Here is a 22,870-nt window from a genome sequence, read left to right as displayed (position 1 = left end):
TTTGGTTCATATTGACTTGATAGCATCATGCAGTTGCTGCAAATTGATCTTGAAAAAGCTTTCTATAGCTGAAATGCGTTGATGATTCAACAAAGTCTACCACAGTCTATCACCTAATGGCGGTTAATCAGAGCGCTCTGAAACTACTATCTGAAACTTTTCTATACCTAAGGAGAAGCTGCGGATGCAAACTCGACAATCTGCGATTGCCATTAGTCAGTAATCTCACAACGTGACCTGGACGTCAAGATCATGCCCCAAGCGAACCAGGAGGTGAACGCTGAGTATGTGGTGTGTCAGAGAGGAGACAGGCAAGTGGAGAAAGTGAAGCTTTGGAATTTCGGTGAGTCCTTCTATGAATGAATACTTTCAGATACCGCATTCCTTGTTTGTTCTTCTAACGGCATACAGGACTATCTTCATTACCACTTACGAGTGGCAACATACATCTGTAACACTTGAACGGTGTATATCACCAGACTTGTTAAGTCACACACAGAGAGTGGAGTTTAATAGATTACCAGTGCCTAACACATACAGCTACCCTTTTGAGGGTTTCAAGAATCTTCATTCAGTTCCATTTTTTCTAAACTACTTGGGACTTGAAATATAGAAGTTTTTTTCAGTACATCCCTCTGAATTTTATAAATTTTATATGATATGATATATATTGTTTATTGTCAGTATATGGCGGGGTTATAATACAATATATTTAATAATTATTCTTTAAAATAAACCCCAATAAAATGCATATACAAAACCATAAAAATAATGTAAATTCCTAAATTCTTTATATTAGTTAAAATTTATAGACACATTGAGATATATTTGTAGAAAACCATATATGAATCAAAACTATACACGTTTAAACTGTTATAATATGCTATGCACAGCAAACCAAATGTACCTTTAGAACTAGCCTTATTCACAATTGGATTATATTACCTCACCACAATGAAATATTACAGTATGGGTCACTAACTTCCAGACAACTATATTTTAACAGTGCTTAGTTGAACAATAGAACAATATAAACTCTAATTAAAACACCAGAAGTTATATATATTCTTAATGTAAACAGACAGTTTATATGCCAATTTATCTAAGCTGAAACAAATTCTTTAATAGCAATAGGGTAAATTCAAAAATATATTTATACGGCTACAGTTATAAATTATTTGACAAACAAAAGACAAACTTAAAACTATGCAAGACTATGGATGCAAGCTGAAATATAAATTGCTCTTTTAAACCTCTTTACTGCAGCAATAATGAATAGATTTGTTTTAAATATTACCTAGATTTAGCAACCTCTTATACTTTACCAAAAATAACCAAATCGATATTCAGCTTCCAATATTTCTCAACAGGTCCAATTCTCAATTTACTTCTAGTATTAAAGGGCCATGATACTCAAATGTTGAAACACTTGAAAGTGATGCAGCATAGCTGTAAAAAGCTGACTAGAAAATATCACCTGAACATCTCTATGTTAAAAAAGAAAGATATTTTACCTCAAAAGTTCCTCAGTAGCCACATCCCATTGTAAAGGACTTCTAAGCAGCATATCAGTATGTCTGTCCCGGGACAGCTAAGGGAGTGAGCTTACGTGCACGCTCATCTTATTTCTTTTGCATGATGTACCGAGTCCACGGATTCATCCTAACTTGTGGGATATTGTCCTTCCTGACAGGAAGTAGCAAAGAGAGCACCACAGCAGAGCTGTCTATATAGCTCCCCCCTTAACTCCACCCCCCAGTCATTCTCTTTGCTGGCTCTAAGCAGGAAGAGTAAAGAGAAGAGGTGTTAAACTGTTAGTTTTATTTTATCTTCAATCAAGTGTTTGTTATTTTTAAATGGTACCGGTGCTGTACTATTTACTCTCAGGCAGGACATAGATGAAGATTTCTGCCTGGAGGATGATGATCTTAGCATTTGTAACTAAGGTCCACTGCTGTTCCCACAGAAGCTGAGGAGTACAAGAATGAGGTATGTTCAGTCATATTTTCTGCTGAGACTGTGTTAACTCAGAAAGGCAGACAGTGTCCCCATTAGGGGAAGGGTAAGCAGTAATCCTAGTGTTATCAGAGGTTTTTACTAGCTTGCATAAAGGGTTAATTTTTTGTGGGCACTCAGTTTGTTATGTGAATTTAGGACAAACATTTTTGTGTCTGGGAGTAACATTTTCTGTTTTATGGGACATTTGCTTGAGGGTTCTTTGGGGTTGTTTATAACCCACATGGCTTTCAGGCAGGGTTTGTTAGTTTTGTGTAGGCCCCAGCAACATCGAGTGAGGTGAGTGGGGCCTACATTTACAAGCAGCAAGCAACTTCTCCTGAGGTCCTGAGAGTCTTCTGAGGGACTAATTGAAGCTTTAAACTCCATATTATCGCTTCCTAAGGGCAGGTAGGGCCACAGCAGAGCTGTGGCAAGGTGCTTTAGGGTTTTTTAACCGGTTTTAGACATATTTCAATCCGGTTTTGTCAATTGGGGGTTTATTGCTTATTTACTTGTGGTGCAATCCTCCTAAAGCTTAGTGGGTACACTGTTAAAATTTCAGAAAAATTGAAGCAATTTTAACCTGTTTTGCAGTTTGTGTATGCCTTTTTTTCTCTTAAAGGTACAGTACCGTTTTTGCAAATTGTGTTTTTTTAATTAAATAAAGTGTTTTCCAAGCTTGCTTGCTTCATTACTAGCCTGTTAAACATGTCTGACACTGAGGAAACTCATTGTTCAATTTGTTTAGAAGCCATTGTGGAACCCCCTCTTAGAATGTGTCCCACTTGTACTGATATGTCTATAAATTGCAAACAGCATTTTTTGACTTTGGCATTAGATGATTCTCAGACAGAAGGAAATCAGGTTTTGCCATCTAGTTCTCCCCAAGTGTCACAACCAGTAACGCCCGCACAAGCGACGCCAAGTACTTCTAGTGCGTCTAATTCTTTCACCTTGCAAGATATGGTTTCAGTTATGAATACTACCCTCACAGAGGTTTTATCTAAGCTGCCTGGGTTGCAAGGGAAGCCCAGTAGCTCTAGGTTAAGAACAAATGCTGAGCCTTCTGACGCTTTAGTAGCCGTATCCGATATTCCCTCACAATGTTCTGAAGTAGGGATGAGGGATTTGCTGTCTGAGGGAGAGATTTCTGATTCAGGAAAGATGTTCTCTCAGACAGATTCAGATATGACGGCATTTAAATTTAAGCTAGAGCACCTCCGCTTATTGCTCAGGGAGGTTTTAGCTACTCTGGATGATTGTGACCCTATTGTAGTTCCAGAGAAATTGTGTAAAATGGACAAATATTAAGAGGTTCCTGTTTACACTGATGTGTTTCCGGTCCCTAAGAGGATTTCAGACATTGTTACTAAGGAGTGGGATAAACCAGGTATTCCATTCTCTCCCCCTCCTGTTTTTAAGAAAATGTTTCCCATTTCTGACACCATAAAGGACTCATGGCAGACGGTCCCTAAGGTGGAGGGAGCTATTTTTACCCTGGCTAAGCGTACAACTATACCTATTGAAGACAGTTGTGCTTTCATTGATCCTATGGATAAAAAATTAGAGGGTCTCCTAAAGAAAATTTTTGTTCATCAAGGTTTTCTTCTTCAACCTATAGCATGCTTTGTTCCTGTAACCACTGCAGCTGCCTTTTGGTTTGAGGCTCTAGAAGAGGCTCTTCAGATGGAGACCCCACTAGATGATATTTTGAACAGAATTAAGGCTCTTAAGTTGGCTAATTCTTTTATTACAGACGCTGCTTTTCATCTTGCTAAATTAGCGGCTAAGAATTCAGGTTTTGCCATTTTAGCGCGTAGAGCGTTATGGCTTAAGTCCTGGTCAGCTGATGTTTCATCTAAATATAAGCTTTTGTCCATCCCTTTCAAAGGTAAGACCCTATTCGGGCCTGCATTGAAAGAGATCATTTCAGACATTACTGGAGGGAAGGGTCATACCCTCCCTCAGGATAAACAGGCCAAAAAGCCTGCTGCTGCCACTAAGTCAGCATGAAGGGGTAGCCCCCGATCCGGGACCTGATCTAGTAGGGGGCAGACTCTCTCTCTTTGCTCAGGCCTGGGCAAGAGACATTCAGGATTCCTGGGCAGTAGAAATTGTTACCCAGGTATACCTTCTAGATTTCAAGGATTCCCCTCCAAGGGGGAGGTTCCATCTTTCTCAATTGTCTGTAAACCCGACAAAAAGAGAGGCGTTCTTACTCTGTGTAGAAGACCTTTTTACCATGGGAGTGATCTGCCCAGTTCCAAAAGCAGAACAGGGGCAGGGGTTCTACTCCAATCTGTTTATAGTTCCCAAAAGGGAGGGAACCTTCAGACCAATTCTGGATCTCAAGATCCTAAACCAATTCCTAAGAGTTCCATCTTTCAAGATGGAGACCATTCGGACTATCTTACCATTGATCCAGGAGGGTCAATATAGGACCACCGTGGACTTAAAGGATGCGTATCTGCACATTCCTATCCACAAAGATCATCACCAGTTCCTCAGGTTCGCCTTTCTGGACAAGCATTATCAGTTTGTGGCTCTTCCTTTCGGGTTGGCCACGGCGCCGTGAATCTTCACGAAGGTGCTAGGGTCCCTTCTGGCGGTTCTAAGGCCACGGGGCATAGCAGTGGTGCCTTATCTAGACGACATTCTAATTCAAACGTCGTCCTTCCAACTTGCCAAGTCTCACACGGACTTAGTGTTGGCCTTTCTAAGGTCTCACGGGTGGAACGTGGATGTAAAAAAGAGTTCTTTTTACCCCCTCACAAGAGTTTCATTTCTAGGGACTCTGATAGACTCGGTGGACATGAAAAAATTTCTGACGGAGGTCAGGAAATCAAAGATTTTGTCCACCTGCCGAGCTCTTCATTCCATTCCTCGGCCGTCAGTGGCTCAGTGTATGGAGGTAATCGGACTAATGGTAGCGGCAATGGACATTGTTCCGTTTGCTCGCTTGCATCTCAGACCACAGCAACTATGCATGCTCAATCAGTGGAATGGGGATTATGTGGATTTATCTCCTCAGATAAATCTGGATCAAGAGACCAGAGACGCTCTCCTTTGGTGGTTGTCACAGGATTATCTGTCCCAGGGAATGTGTTTCCACAGGCCAGAATAGGTTATAGTGATGACAGATGCCAGTCTTCTGGGCTGGGGTGCAGTCTGGAATTCCCTGAAAGCTCAGGGTTTGTGTACTCGGGAGGAGGCTCTCCTACCGATAAATATTCTGGAATTAAGAGCAATATTCAATGCTCTCCAGGCATGGCCTCAGCTGGCTTCGGCCAGATTCATCAGGTTTCAGTCGGATAACATCACGACTGTGGCTTATATCAATCATCAGGGCGGAAAAAAGAGTTCCTTAGCGATGATAGAGGTCTCACGGATAATCCAATGGGCAGAGGCTCACTCTTGCCATCTGTCAGCGATCTATATCCCAGGTGTAAAGAACTGGGAGGCAGATTTTCTAAGTCGTCAGACTTTTCATCCGGGGGACTGGGAACTCCATCCGGAGGTGTTTGCTCAGCTGGTTCGGCTATGGGGCACACCAAAGTTTGATCTGATGGCGTCTCGTCAGAACGCCAAACTTCCTCGTTACGGCTCCAGGTCAAGGGATCCTCAGGCTGTACTGATAGATGCTCTAGCAGTACCCTGGTCGTTCAACCTGGCTTATGTTTTTCCACCTTTCCCTCTCCTTCCACGTCTGATTGCCAGAATCAAACAGGAGAGAGCATCAGTGATTTTGATAGCGTCTGCGTGGCCACGCAGGACTTGGTATGCACACCTGGTGGACATGTCATCCCTTCCTCCATGGTCTCTGCCTTTGAGACAGGACCTTCTGATTCAAGGTCTATTTAAGCATCCAAATCTAATTTCTCTGCTACTGACTGCTTGGAGATTGAACGCTTGATTCTATCAAAGCGGGGTGTATCTGAGTCAGTCATAAATACCTTGATTCAGGCTCCAAAGCCTGTTACCAGGAAAATTTATCATAAGATATGGCGTAAATATCTTTTTTGGTGCGAATCCAAAGGCTTCTCCTGGAGTAAAATCAGGATTCCTAGGATTTTGTCTTTTCTCCAAGAGGGATTGGAGAAAGGATTATCAGCTAGTTCTCTAAAGGGACAGATATCTGCTCTGTCTATTTTGTTGCACAAGCGTCTGGCAGATGTTCCAGACGTTCTGGCTTTTTGCCAGGCTTTAGTTAGAATTAAGCCTGTGTTTAAACCTATTGCTCCGCCATGGAGTCTAAATTTAGTTCTTAGAGTTCTTTAAGGGGTTCCGTTTGAACCCATGCATTCCATAGATATTAAGATTTTATCTTGGAAAGTTTTGTTCCTAGTTGCTATCTCTTCAGCTTGAAGAGTTTGTGAACTATCTGCATTACAATGTGACTCTCCTTATCTTGTGTTCCATGCTGATAAGGTGGTTTTGCGTACCAAGCCTGGGTTCCTACCTAAGGTTGTTACTAACAGGAATATCAATCAAGAAATTTTTGTTCTTTCTCTGTGTCCTAATCATTCTTGTAAGAAGGAACGTCTGTTGCACAACTTGGACGTGGTTCGTGCTTTGAAATTTTATTTGCAGGCAACCAAAGATTTTCGTCAATCTTCTTTGTTTGTTGTCTATTCTGGAAAGCGTAGGGGTCAAAAGGCTACGGCAACTTTTCTTTCCTTTTGGCTTATGAGACTGCTGGACAGCAGCCTCCTGAAAGGATTACAGCTCATTCTACTAGAGCGGTAGCTTCCACATGGGCTTTTAAAAATGATGCTTCTGTTGAACAGATTTGTAAGGCTGTGACTTGGTCGTCGCTTCATACCTTTTCAAAATTTTATAAATTTGATACTGTTGCTTCTTCGGAGGCTATTTTTGGGAGAAAGGTTTTGCAAGCAGTGGTTCCTTCCGTTTAGGTTCCTGTCTTGTCCCTCCCTTCATCCGTGTCCTAAAGCTTTGGTATTGGTATCCCACAAGTTAGGATGAATCCGTGGACTCAGTACATCATGCAAAAGAAAACAAAATTTATGCTTACCTGATAAATTTCTTTCTTTTGCGATGTACCGAGTCCACGGCCCGCCCTGTCTATTCAAGACAGATAGTATTTTTTTATGTAAACTTCAGTCACCTCTGCACCTTATAGTTTCTCCTTTTCTTCCTTGGCCTTCGTTCGAATGACTGGGGGGTGGAGTTAAGGGGGGAGCTATATAGACAGCTCTGCTGTGGTGCTCTCTTTGTTACTTGCTCTCAGGAAGGACAATATCCCACAAGTTAGGATGAATCCGTGGACTCGGTACATCGCAAAAGAAAGAAATTTATCAGGTAAGCATAAATTTTGTTTTCCCTATTCAGTTTAAGGAAGTTAACCATGAAATCTCATGAGAGTTAAGTGAAATTTCATGAGATCACAGTAAAAGAGTTCATGACCTCAGCACTGCTGATGCTGATTGGCTGCTGTTCATTTCTTACTTTTTTATTTTTTTTACCTGCAGCTGGGCAACAACTGAGTATAACTTTTTACACAGAACTTACTCTGCTGAGCTGAGGAAGTTGTGAGGTAAAATATCTTCCTTAGAGATGCTCAGCTTTTTACAGTTATACTGCACCAGTTTCAAGTGATTTAGCATATGAGTATTATGTCCCATTAATTTTGCATCATTGCCTTAGTATCCTTTGCTGAAGGAGCACCAATGCACAAGTGGGAGCTAGCTGAACACATTGATAAGCCAATCATAAGAGGCATTTCTCTGCAGCCACCAATCAGCAGCTAGCACCCAGCTTCTGAGCCTACCTATGTATTCTTTTCAACAAAGGATATCAATAAAACTAAGTAAATTGCACAATAGAAGGTAAAATGGAAAGTAGTTTAGAATTGTATGCTCTATCTCACTGGTTTTCAAACCTGCACTCAGGCCTCCCTAACGGGCCACATTTTGAGGATATCTGAACTGGAGCACAGGTGAAACAATCAGCTGATTAGTAAATATGGTTACTTTACCTGCTCTCTTCCAAGGTAATCCTGAAAACCTGGCCTGTTGGGGAGGCTTGAGGACAGGTTTGAAAACCAGTGCTCTATCTGAATCATGAAGGAAAACTTTTGGTTTTCTTGTCCCTTTAATGTATGAAGAGGAATCCAGGGGGCCCATTTATCAAGCTTCGGATGGAGCTTGAGGGCCCGTGTTTGTGGTGAGACTGCAGGCTCGCCAGACAGTTATGAAGCAGCGGTTTAAAGACCGCAGCTCCATAACTTGTCTGCCTGCTCTGAGGAGGCGGACAGACATTGCCGCAATTCAACCCAATTGAGTATGATTGGGTTGATTGACACCTCTCTGCTGGCGGCTGATTGGCTACGAATCTGCAGGTGGCGGCGTTGCACCAGCAGTTCACAAGAGCTGCCGGTGCAATGCTGAATACGGAGAGCCTATTGCTGTCCGCATTCAGTGAGGTCTGGCGGACCTGATCAGGTCCGCCAGACCTTTGTTAAATAGGAGCCCAGGAGAGAGAAGCCTGGTACTAGTCTGAAGAATACACAGACTTGTGTTTGACCCTCAAAGACTGCCAGGTGTTCATTTAAAGGGACATGAAACCAAATGTTTTTGTTTCATAATTCAGATAGACCATAACATTTTAAACAACTTTACAATTTACTTTTATTATCTAATTTGCTTTGTTCTCTTAGTATCCTTTGTTGAAAACAATACCTATGTAGGCTTAGGAGCTGGGATCTAGCTGCTTATTGGTAGCTGCACATATATGCCTCTTGTGATTGGCTTACTTATGTGTTCAGCTAGTTCCCAGTAGTGCATTGCTGCTCCTTCAATAAAGTATACCAAGAGAATGAAGTATATTGATAATAGAGGTAAATTGGAAAGTCGTTTAAAATTGCGTGCTGTATCTGAATAATAAAATAAAAATTCTGGGTTTCTTTTCTTTTTAAGGCTGTCTGCCTTGGGTGTGTGTGCATCTCTATCATTAAGATTTTGTGTGTGTGTGTGTGGTGTCAGCTATCCCTTTAAAGGATGTGAAAGAGAGTGTGCGTGCCTGTCCTTTAAAAGATTGAGTGCACTGTGAGTGCCTGTCCCTTTATGACTATGAGTGTCCAAGGTTGCGTCTGTTGACTAGGGTTGCCAGGTGTCCGGTATCTGACCGGACAGTCCGGTATTTCCGTTTACTGTCCGGTATTATGTTTAAAAATATACCGGACAGTATTTCAAACAAGTGACATTTCAGTCTGGGAGAATGCGTAGCACACAGAGAGCGCAGCCGCTCCTTTTGACCCTGCTGGAACTGGAAGTGAGTGAGTGACATCATCTCAATCACGTGATGCTGAAATCCAGCGGGGGTGCTATAAACTTGCAAGGTACTGGGTCAACAGCAGACCGGTGTTCTATCAGGCCGCCTGCCACTTGTGATTACTTTAAGAGGGCGGCCGCAGATCTATTTGCCGAAGTTATCATTTCATTAGACCGATATGCACGTGGGGAAATAAAGCAGCCAGTCATAGACACAATGAGTTGGGGAGCTAAGAGACAGAATACCTTCTGTCTCTTAGCTCCCCAACTCATTGTGTCTATGACTGGCTGCTTTATTTCCCCACGTGCATATCGGTCTAATGAAATGATAACTTCGGCAAATAGATCTGCAGCCGCCCTCTTAAAGTAATCACAAGTGGCAGGCGGCCTGATAGAACACCGGTCTGCTGTTGACCCAGTACCTTGCAAGTTTATAGCACCCGCTATATTGTGTTAAACTGGGCATTGACGTATATAGCTCTCTGGTAAAACATAATACAAACATCAAATCCGTATAATACACTTTTGGAATTAGTCAAGTCAAAATTCGCAAATGCATTCATTGGAAAATACAGTCCCATAGATTAAACCGCATGTGCTCTCAGGTTATACAGCCACAGTGACTATTCGTGTCATATAAATGCTTTGAATGAAAATGACTTTAGCACAATAGAAATAAACAAGTACTCGCAATGATATTTAAATTCACAGGCACACTCAGAATGTGAACTGCAGATTCTGATATAGTGCACTCATTTTTGGATTTACACACTCAAAATGAGGATTTTCACACTATGATGCAATTACTACAGGGGAGTCCATAACATCCCCCCAAAACTTTGATTTTATATGCAGTATTAAGCAGATCTGTATATATGTTTGTGTGTTATATATATATATATATATATATATATATATATATATATATATATACACTATATATGTGTACATATATATATATATATATATATATATATACACACTGTATATGTGTACTGTATATACTGTATAAATATATATATATATATATATATATATATATATATATATAAAACACACTTTTGTTTTACCCATTCCCCCCCTCCGTTATATGTCAGGTATTTTTGTGAAGGACACCTGGCAACCCTAGTCTGTTCACATATTGCATATTGTGATCTGTCCCTTTAAATGCTGTGGACACTGTGTGCGCGCATCTATCCCTTTAAGACTGAGTGTGCCTACTGTAATATATCCCTTTAAGACTGTGTGTGGTGTGTTAGAATTGTCCCTTAAAAGTCTGTGTAGGGTGTGTGTATGTCCCTTTAAGACTGTGTGAGCTACACCTTTAAAGCTGTGCAGTGTGAACATTATCTTCCAGCAGGGTTTGCTACTGACAGAAGTCACTGTAAACAGTTACACATAATCTGCAGAAATGTATATAAATATGTAGGCTGGCTGAGGTCTGTAGGGAAAACAGGGATTATCATTTTACACCCAAAATATGGTTCCCCTTTTTGTTTCTGCAGTATTGTTGTTGGTAGCCTTGGTTTAAACCCCCCCCCCACCATACCAATTTCTCAAGTAAAATGCCATAAAGCCAAGAAAATAATTTTGAATGCTAACTTAGATATAATTTAATGTCTTTAAATCTGCTAGAAAAACATACTAAAATGATGTTTCATCAGAAATTCACGTTGCATCATCAGACATCCCAAGTCTCCCTGATTGTAATAGTGACTCCCTGATGCCAGCAAATGGAATGCAATCTCCCTGAAACTCCAAGTACCATGATCCAATGTGGCCCAAATCCGGAAAAGTGTTTCTTTAAGAAATGCCTTTAGTTGCTGGGACGTTATAGAACCCTTAAAGCATACATCAGTAACCAAAAAGCCCCCCACTGATTCTAATAAAATAAAACACAAATGCTACCTTATTTACTGCACGTAATTCTAAAATATTTATCATTCAACAAGCGTACGATCACTGGAAAATAGGTTTATTGTATGTGGTTGTGCAATAAAGCTACTTTTTTTTTTTAATGTGACTTTAGTGGGAAGATACTTTAATGATAAGTCTCTATCTTATTTAGGGATTCAAGGTGTCCAATATATAACTGGGGGCGGGGGGGTTGGCGGCGCAGTAGCGGGTGAAGCCACCTCCCTGAAATTAGTTGTTGCAGGTTGGGATGTCTGCATCATGCAGTATTACATATAAATAAAGCATGTTGTTTAAAAAAAAAAAAAATCTGAGTTCTGATTGGTTGCTGCATGTCACATGATCACATGGAAGGTTACATTTGAGGCTTACTTCCTGTACAGAGGCAGATGCTACAGGAAGGCAGAAATTGCGCCAAAATTTGAATGAGAATATACTACTGGTGAGATTTGCAGTGTAATACTTTGTTACAATGTGGCACATGATGTTAATGTGGGTTTTGCATCATTTATTCAGAAGTTAAAGAGACACTGAACCCAAAATTTTTCTTTTGTGATTCAGATAGAGCATGAAATTTTAAGCAACTTTTTAATTTACTCCAATTATCAAATTTTCTTCATTCTCTTGTTATGTTTATTTGAAAAGCAAGAATGTAAGTTGAGATGCTGGCCCATTTTTGGTGAACAAACTGGGTTGTCCTTGCTGATTGGACAGCACCAATAAACAAGTGCTGTCCATGGCCTGAACCAAACTTTTGCTGGCTCCTTAGCTTAGATGCCTTCTTTTTCAAATAAAGATAGCAAGAGAAGGAAGAAAAATTGTTAATAGAAGTAAATTAGAAAGTTGCTTAAAATTGCATGCTCTATCTGAATCATAAAAGAAAAAAATTGGGTTCAGTGTCCCTTTAAAACAAACTTTTCCTGCAGATTTATGTGTATAAGGGTTCATGTCTTGCCTGTTTGTTCTGCCTTATAGTTTGTGTTTAGCTTACACTGCAGAAACATTTAAAGGCATTGTCTACAGTAAAATGTGTTAAACTCTATGCATTTGTTCTTACACTTTTGCAAAAGATTTCTTGAAGTTTCTTTTAGTTGTGTTGTGTAGTATTGACTGGATATGTAATTGAGATTACAAATAAAATAATTGTGATTTTAGTGATTAATGTTTAAGTAAATTAGCTACTGCTTTGTAGTTAAAACAAATGCATTGTACTAAGTTAATGGACTGTGTATTGTGTGTGTGATAACATAATTAGGCTATTAATTGCAGCTGTTTGAAAAGGCAGCTTTTTTTTAAAGGGACATTCTGGACAAAATTTAAATGCACCTAGATAAATGATCTTGGAATAGATTTGTATATATTTACAATATAAATGTATTGGCAAAAATGCTCCTAGTAAAAGTTAGCACTGTTTTAGTGATAGCATTTTCTCTGCACGTGAAGCACAGCTAGATATTCTCACTTCACCAGCTTTTTAAATACTGCAGCTGCTCAGAATGTGAGTGGAGCTTGTATCATGTCAGCAATTAACAAACTGAGTTATAACCAGATGATACAAACACCTTGGGCTCTCTAAGCAAGTGCTGTGTATAAAATGCTGGTGCACGGTGCATACTTAAATACACTTTTGAAACGGCTTTAGCTTTTATTAGAAACGTTTTTGCTAATACTGTGTATTCAAAACTGAAATGTAGCTATAGGGATTTCAATTTTGTCTGGAATGTCCCTTTAATCTTTTTTTTTTTTTTATCTTCTGTTAAAAAAATGTAAACCTTTTTAGTGTAAGAAATCTGTCTATAAAAGTCTCTAGAATTATCCAATAGAAATAACCAGAGGTAAAATAAATGGCTGTATTACGCATATATATATATAGCCTGCTAGTAAATGACACTATCTTTAAAGGGATATAAACCCCAAGAAATGTATTTACTGATTCAGGCATCTGGAGCTCTACATAGCAGGACATAGTGCTGCCCTCTAGTGCTCTTCTAGCAAAACTGCAGCCATATAGTGCTCCAGAAAAGGACTGGCTCCTAAGCTTACATCCCTGCTTTTTATAAAAAGATACTAATAGAATGAAGAAAAATGAATAAAAGTAAAACTAAAAGTTGTATAAAATTGCGTGCTCCTATCATGGAATACACATTTGGGGTTTCACATCACTTTAAATCCATCCAGTAAAGTTCATACTGTTTAAAGGGACACTAAACCCCAGAAAATGATTTCATGATTCAGATAGAGAATACAATTTTAAACCACATTCCAATTTACTTCTATTTTCTAATTTGCTTCATTCTTTAGATGTGCGTTGTTGAAGAAATATCAATGCATATGAGTAAGCCAATCACACAAGGCATCTATGTGCAGCAACCAATCAGCAGCTACTGAGCCTATCTAGATATGCTTTTCAGCAATGTATATCAAGAGAATGAAGCAAATTACATAATAGACGTAAATTAGAAAGTTGTTTAAAATTGCATGCTCTTTCTAAATTGTGATAGAAATAATATGGTTTTCATGTCCCTTTAAGCATGTTTTGCACATTTCTGTTTAACCTTTCTATTTATTTAAAGAGACAGTAATGTCAAAATTAAACTATCATGGCTTAGAACATGCAATGTTAAACAACTTTCCAGTGTACTTCTGTTATCAAGTTTGCTTTGTTCTCTTGGTATCTTTTATTGAAGAGTAAAACTAGGTAGGCTCATAAGAGCTCAGGAGTGTGCACGTGTCTTTAGTACTCTATGGCAGCAGTGTTTTGCTACAAATAATGTTGCAAAATATTGCTGTCAAAGAGTACTAAAGATCTGCACACTCCTAAACCTACCTAGTTTTACTCTTCAATAAAAGATACCAAGAGAACAAAGCAAATTAGGTAACAGAAATTAATTGGAAAGTTGTTTAAAATTGCAGGCTCGATTTAAATCATGAAAGTTTAATTTTGAATTTACTGCACCTTTTTAAAGGGACAGTAAACATACAAAATAATGTTATATAATTCTGCATAATTCTTAGCGGCAGCTTTATAAAACTAAAGCATTTGCAGAATTTTTATTTCAATGGTGGACTCCGCTCAAGGTTCTACTGAGCGGGTCTTGTTGCTCAAAAGTGCTTCACGTGCACGCTGTCTAGTCACAGCGCACCCGATCGTGCCATAGAAGTGAATGTAGCTTGCTACCAGATCAGAGCGGGAGCAAGCTACATTCACTTTTTTATGGCTAAAGAGTGGTTTGCTGAGGTCTTGTGTTCTGCAGTTTAGAACAAAGCTGTGCTGGGTCACATCTACTTTATAGCATGTTTAAAGGGACAGTATAGTCAAAATTAAACTTTCATAAATTGGTGTGTAATTTTAAACAACTTAAAATTTTCTTTTATCAGATTTGCTTTGTTCTCTTGGTATTTTTAGAAAGCTAAACCTAGGTACGCTCATGCTAATTTCTAAGCCCTTAAAGGGACAGTCAACACCAGAATTTTTGTTGTTTTAAAAGATAGATAATCCTTTAATTACCAATTCCCCAGTTTTGCATAACCAACACAGTTATAATTATACACGTTTTACCTCTGTAATTACTTTGTATATAAGCCTCAGCAGACTGCCCTTTATTTCAGTTATTTTGACAGACTTGCATTTTAGCCAATCAGAGCTGTCTCCATGGTAAATTCACATGCATGAGCTCAATGTTATTTATATGAAACACATGAACTAATGCCCTCTAGTGGTGAAAAATGCATTTAGATTAGAGATGGCATTCAAGGTCAAATAAATGAGCATATTAACCTCCTAGGTTTAGCTTTCAACTAAGAATACCAAGAGAACAAAGCAAAATTGGTGATAAAAGTAAATTGGAAAATTGTTTAAAATGGCATGCCCTATTTGAAACATGAGGTTTTTTTTTTTGGACTTGACTGTCCCTTTAAAGGCCACCTCTTATCTAATTGTATTTTGACTGGTTTTTTTTTTACAGCTAGATAGTGCTAGTTCATGTGTGCCATATAGATAACATTGTGCTCACTACTGTGAGTTGTGTGAGTCAGCACTGATTGGCTAAAATGCAAGTCTGTTAAAAGAACTCAACTAAGGGGGCAGTCTGAGGCTTAGTACAAGGGGATTACAGAGGTAATATATATTAATATAACAGTTGGTTATGCAAAACTGGGGAATGGGTAATAAACAATAACAAATCTGGAGTAGACTGTCCCTTTACGTAGAGGTTAAAGAAAACCTGTGTAACCCTATCCAGCAGAAGAAATTACACTCCAAGTGGGAGGTAAAAGAAATAAGCAGTAAAATGTTAACTTACAATTGTTCTTAATATTGGGTTTTGGCTTACAGAGAAAATATAAAGTATGTGTGTACAGAAAGTGATATATTAAGGCTATCTGATTTCCGTGCATGCTCCACCTATTTTGATGGGTTGTGGTTTCAAAGAACAAACCAATTACTTCAAATACAAAAATAAATCTAAAATATCTATTTCTCAACATTTTATTACAAGTCATTGGAAACACAAATTTGCTTTGTTCTCTTGTCTGGTGCACTACATGTGCTGCTATTTAGTGCTCTTACTAATGTATAGCAGTGTTGTGAAACTGTTTAACATTGTATGCTCTCTAGCTGAATCAGAAATGAAAAATGTTTGTCCTTTTAAGCCAGCTCTTCGCTTTGCAGTATTTTTCAGAAAGCCTTGCTTACAGAATTTGCTTTTTGGCCTCTTTTGTGAGGATCAGAGAAACACAATTTCTACTCCAAAAGTATTACACCAGCATCGCACGTACATGGCAGTAGAACGAGCACTCAGTCTGATATGTGGTATATGTTAGATCTGATAATCCTTGTGCAAAGAAGCTCTCTGAGTAGCCCAGCCTGACTGCTGCTGGTTCTGGGAACCGCGTCCATTTAGGATTAAGCCTGCTACCTGGGCTTCCTAACAAAAACCTTGAGCCCCCTCTCCATTTTCTGTAAATTACTTCTGAACCTGCTATCCTTGAACTCATGACACCTTTTTCTGATGAAAAATACATTTTAGCCTCAACTTTATTAAGTCCCTTTAATATACTTAAAGGTTTCTAACCTCTCTCTCCCTCCTCTACCCTAAGCCAGCAATGGGCAACTTCCTAATGCATGAGACCACCGATCAATATTTTAGGTGCAGAATGCATCAAGTTTGATATGTGCACCTTTTGTAATTAAATGCTTAAAGAATCATAAACGTGCATAAAGATAATGCTCTATTGTGTCTAGCATTTTATTATACTATCGCTTGTAGCTATGTGCTTACCAGAGGAGCAATGCACTACTGGGAGATAACTGAGCAAATCTGGTGAACCAATGACAAGATGCACACGTGTGAATCCACCAATTACCTCCTAGCCTACAGTACTGCATCACTGCTTCTGAGCCTACCTAGTTATGTGTTTCAATAAAGGATAGCATAAACAATGAAGTAAATTTGGTTATAGAAGTAAACAGTAAAATGTCCTAGAATTGCATGCTCTATCTGAACCAGGAAAGTTTAATTCTGACTTTCATGTCTCTTTAATTGTCGATATATTAAGATATATGCCCCTTTAAAAGAATAGAGGATTACTGACTGTAGAAAGGGAACTAGTGTATAAAGAACTTTGTAGGTTTATATTTCATGATATTGGTAACTGCTCTACAAACCTAAAAGCTTTGTTTTGTTTTTTTCTCAACAGATTTTACGATGTGAGGAGAGAGGCCATATTGTGAAAAGAGCTCACTTCACCTTAGCTGTTTTCGCAATAGAAATGCTATCACAAGATGATGCCCACTCAATACAATAACACGGTGTGGTGTATGATTGTTGTACAAAGTTTGCGTAGAAGTGGAAGACTACAAGCTTATCGGTACGACTTACAGGTAAGGACAGACTGGAGCTACTGTTGCCTTTCCTATATCTTATGCTTCAATGTTGTGAACGTGTCCTGATCAATTCTTCTACCTCTTGTTCTGATTTGCTGCTTAAATCTGACAATCCTGCTACAGACGATATGAGACCTTGATGAAACAATTATCTGGAAATCCTTCAGTTTGTATTTGCATAATCACAGACTTTCAATTATTTACCGGTTGGCTCTTCCGTATGTTACAGAAGCCCAACCTTGATGGATGAGCTACATCGGCTCATCTGAAAAGACTTCAGTTTGTGTTTGCATCAGCAAAAAGACTTTCAATTTGATCTACCAGGCATTTTCTTTGCCCGGTGCTCATGCCTTTTATGGCTTGAGCACTGACCCAGTGTTAATGTTTACTTCATGTGCTATCTCTCTGAGCCTAAGGGAAATAGTTAGGGATATATCTTCTCAACATGGTCAGCAGGTAAACATTTCATTCTGTGACTGCCAACTGTGTTCACGGGCTGTGGGAGCAGAGTGCGGCTGTTCCCACATTCTGTGGTCATGGGAAGTGGAAGCAGAGTGAAATCGGTTCCTTTGGCCATGCATAGTTAGGGAAATTGCCTTTGGCACACTTTTCCCTTATGTAATGATGTCATAGCATGTGTTGTGAATTCTTAGCAATTGGGTAGGTTGTCCCCCCCCCCCAAAAAATGGTCTCCCCAGACATTCACTACCATTTGGATCTTCAGCATGTAACAGATTTCCTATGGCCATGTATAGTTAGGGAAGTTGCCTTTTGGCACACTTTTCTCTTATGTGATGAGCTGATAAGATGTGTCATGAATTCTTAGCAATTGGGTAGGTAGTCACCAAACGATTAATGGTTCCTCCATTTTATTTTCAATCTCTGAAATCTTCTTTTTCATCTGCTACATGATTTTTACTTGGTTTTTGTTTTGCAAGTCGAACCTTTCAACTGTGGAAAGGACTCGTACAGTTAATTATTGCTTTAAATATGTGAGGTGTGTGTGGGCATGGGCATATCTGCGCATGTGCATATTTGTGGGACTGTGCATGTGTGGTTGTAGGAATGTGTGGGCATAGTCATTTGTGGGCATGGTCATGTGTGCCCGTGGGCATCTGTTGTCATGGGCATATGTGTGGGCATGTGCAGATGCGTGGGCATGTGTATATCTGTGCATATATATGTGTGAAGTATTTATTCCACAAATCAAAATGTGCTTTTTGTTTAACTGTTTAATCTATTGTTCAAATGAAAAAGACATTTGTTTACTTTTCACGTTAGTGGGTTTTTTCATGCAGATATAGAAAAGGCAACTTTAATTTTGTACATTTGATGCGCCTAAAGTATCAAGTTGTCTGGCTTCTTACGCTAAGGGTTTTTACCTCTTTATTTTCCAGATTGCAGAGAACTTGATCAAACGCCTTCATGCAATTATTCCTTGATGGGAACTTGTGACATCATGCCAAGTAAGAATGAGCTGTTGACAGGGTACAATATGCAAGTTATAGTTCTTAAAATGTCAATGTTTACACATTTTCTTTAAAAATGGTCAACACACTGACCACATCAGTAACTTATTTTTTTATCTTGTGTACTGTGTTGGCATTGGAACATAATGTGGTGGTGCAGATGCTGATGGTTCTAGCATTCTACTTTTTTAGGGATTTTGTTGGTTTTAAAGGACAAAATAAAATGCTACCCCTCTATAGAAAACAAGGGTTGGTTACTCTGTTTTCCTTTTTTCTACAGGTCCTTGTCAGAAGTAGGGTGAATCTGTCACACCTGAGAAGCTGTTCCTGCCCTGCAGCTGGATCCACAGGTAAGTGATATTGCCTTCTAGAGTTGGAAGGAGCCAGCACTTTGGAGGGCTAATCCTCTGTGGACAATTTTAATAGGACAAATTTCTCCTTTTATTATGGGGTTATCAGTTAGGCAGCTCTGCAGGGCACTGAAACGCTTAGGAACTCAAGGGTTAATGGTTTTATCCCCTGTGTATGAGGCTAGCTTGAGAGGTTTTAATTGGGCTTATGGATTTATTGTCCTAATAGTGTTCTGTGCGTTTGATTATTAGAGGGACCTAATTATTTATGTATTCATGTGTAGAGTTATAGTTGCACCTTTTCATTAGGGAAAATTTGATTGGCTGGATGTAGGGGGTGAACGCCAATGACGGATGCCATTAAAATTTTTCAAGAAGTCCTCCCATACCTGCAAATAAGCCCTCATGCCATCAGTGATCCCGATTCTCTTTGAAGGTGAGGAAGGACCCTTTAGTTTACTTTCCAACCTTCTGTTAAAAACCCTCCCCATGGGAATAACACTTCCCGCAAAATTAAGGAGGCCTAGCAAAGATTGAAGTTGGCGGAGGGAAATAAAACGACTGACAGAAATTGATTAGACTGCTAGTAACATAGATTGTACTTTGTCAGGAGGCAACCTGCGCAACATTGCCTCCGTGTCAATTTGAATACCCAAAAATGTGAGGCAAGTGCAAGAGCCCTTGGACTTATCTTCGGCAATGGGGACCACAAATTGCGACATAAGATCTCTCATGGTCTGCATGAGATGCTTGCAATCCTGCGAATGCCTTCTTCCTACTAGGAGAAAGTCGTCAAGATAGTGAGCTATGAAATCACCACCCACCAACTTTTTAACTGCCCAATGCAGGAAAGAACTAAATGTCTCAAACAGAGCACATGAAAGGGCGCAACCCATAGGAAAGCAACAATCAACATAATAACCACCTTCAAACTTAATTCCCATAAGGTGAAAAGCTACTGGATTTAACGGCAGCAAGCGGAAGGCAGCCTCAATATCTAATTTCGCAAGTAAGGGCCCCCCTACCAGCCGACCTCACCAACTCAAGAGCACTATCGAATGAATGGTACTTTACTGAGCTCAGATCTGGGTTAATGGCATCATTAACAGAACTGCCCCTGGGGTGAGAGATGCTGGATTAAACAAAATTTACCGTCTTCCTTCTTTGGGACAACCACCAAAGGAGACACCACTAGATTTGGCAGGGGGACGGAAGGGAAAGGGCCAACAATCCTTCCCAAATTTATTTCTTTAGTCAGTTTAGACCTAACTACCTGTGGAAACTGATAAGATTTCAAGTTTTTAAGGCAAGAGGCCCCCTTAATACCCTGAATTATGGGAATATGAAAGCCATGAGTGAAACCGTCTAGCAACAACCTTGCTGCGTGACGGTCTGGGTAATGGCGCAGCCAAGGCTCAAGGGCGTGAAGCCTCACCGGAGTTGGTGCCCTTTGTAACAGTAGCAAATCTGTTTGTGGCTCTACCCATTGGAACGTCCTTTTTCTTTGGGCATTTGTTGCCAGAGTGTGGGCCCCCGCAGAACTTACAGGAATGACAAAAAGGGCAGGAGCTACCCCCATCGCATTTGCCCTCTTGAAATGCCCAACAGGCACCTCCCTTACGTTTACCCTTTGGGGAACGAAAGGACTGGCCAGGGGCGCCAGTGGATGTGGAGGAGGAAGCATGAGAGCCCAGGCACTGCCAAAGATGGGTGTCGGTGGTGTCAAACGTGAGGACCAGGTTCCCAGCCATCTTCTGCCTGAACTCTGAATTATTATAATCCCTCCATGCACCATCACCATACCTCCTCTGTATCCAGTGTATTTTATCTGTATATTTCAAGACAGCATGGCACTGACTTGGGTGTTTTTCTAAATAGCATGACGAGTATACTCTGAAACAAACCAGCCATTCATCAAATGTCTCCGGGGGCTTGAACCTTTTTAGGACCAGTGCCATCAGAGCTCCTCTCCTCCTGTCTGTAAGCTTCTGCCAAAAGCTTGAAGACACTAACATATTTTCCTTGCTGAATTTTCTTGACAGTTTTAGGTTCCAAGTGTCTATGCAATGAAGGGGTATAGGCGGGCAATGAAACACAGTGTAAGGCAACATTTTGCTCGGAAAAGAGGCTAGGTAAAGGGCGCTCAACTATTTGGCCTGGAATTTCCGGGGAATGTTCCACTAATGCTAATTGCTGCTGCTGACCAGCCCTTTTAAAAGTACCCCCTTGGAATTCCTGCCACATCTTTTTCACCATTGAAAACATACGTTTCTGCCCCTTAGTTTTAAGCCCTAATGAAGTGTCACTGTCAGTCTGATTCTGTTAAAGATAATTCTGACATGTCAGGTCGGTCATGTATAAATGCCCTAGTCTTACCATCCGCAGATGATGCCGCTGCCTGACTTGTGGCCACCGCTGGGTTGTCTCTCCCTGGTTCACTACCTGCTGTCTGGAGAGTTGCTGCCGCTGGACCTGGATTATCCCGTGCTCCTACTGGGTTAGGTGCCAGGAGCGAAGCATTTGCCTGAACAGGGACCGCAGGCAAAACGGGATGAACTTGAGCAGTATCCTGCAAAATAGATAAGATTTTGCAAGCACAACGAATACACTAGTAGTGGAAGGATTAACATTCTCTACTCTCAAAGCTTCATTTTCAGTTGTATTAGTATGTGACCTTGCATTGTACCCTGACACACTCTGCAACTGAGGTATGGGATTATTCTGCCCCGACCTAACATTGTCCGTAGTAGATAATGTGATACTGTCTCTAACGTTAATGGGAGAGTTCTGGACATTCATACCATCAATACCATTGGTCCCTGATGCACTGGCTAATATAATAATATTATGTTGCCCATTCACACTATCAGGTGCAGTGTTAATAGATACATTCATCATATCATTCATAACTGGAACCTGTATGGCTGTCTGTGGTGATGCCCTAGTAGTTACACATACATTTCTCACATTGTGTGACAAAACCTCTTAAGAAAGGCCCCCGCAGTATTACTGCGTTCATGTGTATCACCAGCTATCACGCTGCTACAAACTGCATCACTCTTATTAGCCGCGTACCACTCATTCCCTTTCTCCCTTAGCTACATTCTCGTTTTGTATAACTGAGTATATGCTCCCCTATCACCTTTAGAAAATACCCCTTTTGACACCTTATAGCGAGTGGCTCCTCCATTTCCCTGTGATACATTTTACCCCAGTGTCTTTTCTATTTGATGGTTTACTTCCTGAGGCCCCGCCCCTCCTAATTGCCACTCTTGTATTGACCCTTGTTTGAACACTTTTTACCCCTCTAATTGCCCCCAAGGAGATAGGCAATCGTTCCCCTACCGTTGTCCTCTTATGGTGCTCACCTGCGTTGTTCACAAGAGGACCCGGTCAATTGCCTCCATCTCCTTCCGTGTCTGGGCGCGAATGCGGTGTTATGGCGTCATCGGAAGGGGCGGAGCTTCCTACGCCCACTTCCGGAATAGCCAATGAGGACGCCGCTTGGAGGAGCCATGGCCGCCGCCAGGGACGCGAGGAAGGAGGAATCTGCTGAGGCTGCCAACGGAGGGATCGTGGCGAACAAGGATGTCACGGGCGCTGCAGGTAAGTTAATAGGAGCTATAGCAGGTACTGCGTGACCAGGGCCTACCACCACAGACAAGAATTCTGATTTTGCGGGGTCCCCACTGGACCACCAATATTTAGGCCCTTGTCTCCACTATTATGAGAAGGGCCAGGAGGGTTATTAACAATCTAGGGGGCAGGGTAACACGTGGCAACCGACGCTGTGATTGAAGTAGGCCACGGCCTAGCTAATGGGGTATGTAACGGTGTATGTGACTCTACCCTACTGTCAAACACTGGGGACCGAGGCTCCATTTGGCAAACCACCTGAGGCCCCTGAGCAACCCCCAAACCAGTATCAAGGCCCCCATATGCACTAGAGGCCTCCTCGCCAGAAGG

At 40.5% G+C, this 22,870-nt stretch overlaps 1 long non-coding RNA gene across 1 annotated transcript in view; it reads left to right on the top strand.

Moving 5' to 3' along the window:
• Positions 1-11,592: 11,592 nt before the first annotated feature.
• Positions 11,593-22,870, top strand: part of LOC128659396 (uncharacterized) — a 28,252-nt gene continuing 16,974 nt past the window's right edge. Inside the window, exons 1-3 of the long non-coding RNA XR_008402359.1 lie at positions 11,593-11,643; positions 16,899-17,082; positions 18,483-18,551. This is a non-coding gene — a long non-coding RNA (uncharacterized LOC128659396). The remainder of the gene's footprint in view (positions 11,644-16,898; positions 17,083-18,482; positions 18,552-22,870) is intronic.

This window comes from Bombina bombina, chromosome 5 (assembly GCF_027579735.1).
Source record: "Bombina bombina isolate aBomBom1 chromosome 5, aBomBom1.pri, whole genome shotgun sequence".
In the NCBI taxonomy this organism is placed as follows: Eukaryota; Metazoa; Chordata; class Amphibia; order Anura; family Bombinatoridae; genus Bombina; species Bombina bombina.
The sequence above is the reverse complement of the archived record's forward strand: the minus strand, read 5'-3'. Positions and strand labels throughout refer to the sequence as shown.